Source organism: Lactuca serriola, chromosome 7 (genome assembly GCF_051521515.1).
Source record: "Lactuca serriola cultivar US96UC23 chromosome 7, Lser_US96UC23_V15, whole genome shotgun sequence".
NCBI classification, from domain to species: domain Eukaryota; kingdom Viridiplantae; phylum Streptophyta; class Magnoliopsida; order Asterales; family Asteraceae; genus Lactuca; species Lactuca serriola.
The window spans coordinates 142,800,131-142,801,986 of record NC_136414.1 but is presented as its reverse complement, the minus strand read 5'-3'; the positions used below and the strand labels follow the sequence as shown (position 1 = coordinate 142,801,986).

General features: G+C 36.6%; 1 pseudogene; it reads right to left on the bottom strand.

Annotated features, from left to right (window-relative positions):
* Positions 1–409: 409 nt before the first annotated feature.
* LOC145064415 (secreted RxLR effector protein 161 pseudogene) lies at positions 410–871 on the bottom strand (annotated as a pseudogene).
* Between the last annotated feature and the right edge of the window lie 985 nt (positions 872–1,856).

The following is a 1,856-nucleotide window of genomic DNA, read 5'->3' as shown; positions in this document are numbered from 1 at the left end:
ATAAAGAACACAACAAATATTTAATGAAAAGATCATATGCCATATATATCATAGTCATTACAACAAATGATGTTATATAATGTTCCAATATTCAATACTAATACATAGATCAAATCCAATGACTAAAATAAAGAAGTCCTATTCCTTGAGCATGTCTCTCAAATTTTTCTTGAGGAAGAGGCTTCGTAAAAGGGTCCACCAAATTTAGATTAGTGTGAGCTTTATGAATACTAATTTCTCCTTCTTCAACTTTATACCAGATGAATTTGAATCTACGGCTAATATGCCTGGTCTTCTTGTGTGCTCGGGGTTCTTTTTCCAAATCAATAGCACCCTCATTGTCATAGAAAACATATAGGGGGTCCTGAATGGTAGGGACTACCCCTAGATACCCAATGAATTTCTTCATTTAGGCAGCCTCTTGTACAGCTTCAGAAGCAACAATGCATTCTGACTCTATAGTGGATTGTGCAAAAACACTTTGCTTAGAGCTTTTCCAAGATACCACACCCCCATTGATAATGAACATATCTCCTGATTGCGATTTGCAATCATCTTGATCAGTTGTGAAGGAAGCATCAGTGTAGCACTTTACACTTAAGCTTTCTTCCACGCCTCCATAGATGAGGAACAAATCCTTAGTTCTTCGTAAATACTTTAGGATGTTCTTCACAGCTCTCCAATGACTCTCCCCTGGATTTTGTTGGAACTTGTTTACCATGCTCATATCATAAGCAAGATCTGGTCTTGTATAATTCATAACATACATGATGGATCCAATTGTAGAAGCATATGGAATATCTTTCATCTTGTCTAGCTCAACCTTTGTGCTAGGACATTGAGATGAGCTTAGTGCATTGCCATGTGCCATGGGTACAAATCCTCTCTTAGAGTGTTCCATATTGAACCGCTTTAATACTTTCTCAATATATATACCTTGGCTTAGACCTATTAATCATTTTGATCTATCTCTATAGATTTTGATTCCAAGAATGTATTATGCCTCACCTAGGCCCTTCATTGAGAAACACCTTCCAATCCAAGTCTTTACATCTTGTAAAGTTGGAATATGATTTCCAATGATTAATATATCGTCCACATATAGGACCAAGAATGTCATAGAGCTCCAACTAGTTTTTATGTAAACACAAGATTCATCTTCATTTCTAATAAAACTATAATTTGTGATTTCATCATCGAAACGATGATTCTAGTTAGGAGATGCTTGCTTTAACCCATAAATACATCTCTTGAGCTTACACGCTTTATTAGGATGCTTTTGTTTGACAAAACCTCCAGGTTGATCCATATAGACATCTTCTTCTAAGTGTCCATTCAGAAAAGCGGGTTTGACATCCATTTGCCATATCTCATAGTCATAATATGCATTTATGGAAAATAGTATCCTAATTGATTTAATCATAGTGACTGGTGAAAAGGTTTCATCATATTCTACCCCTTGAGTTTGAGTGAATCCTTTAGCAACCAATCTTGCTTTGAATGTATCTAAGTTTCCATCCATGTCAATCTTCTTCTTGAAGACCCACTTTCTTCCAACGGTCTTGCTATTGGGAGGAAGATCAACCAAGTCACAGACTTGATTTTCTCTCATGGATTGCATCTCAACGTTTATGGCTTCAAGCCATTTGGTAGATTCAGGATCTGTCATTGCATACTGGTAGGTGACCGGCTCATCAATATTTGTCATTACGAAGCACTCGTCAATGAGAAATCCATATCTCTCAGGTTCATGACAAATTCTACCAAATTTGCGAACGCGTTGTGTTTAAGTAGGTTGAAGGATAGTGATCGCTTCATCTTCAAAAACCTCTTGTTAAGTACTAGTGCCAACTAAA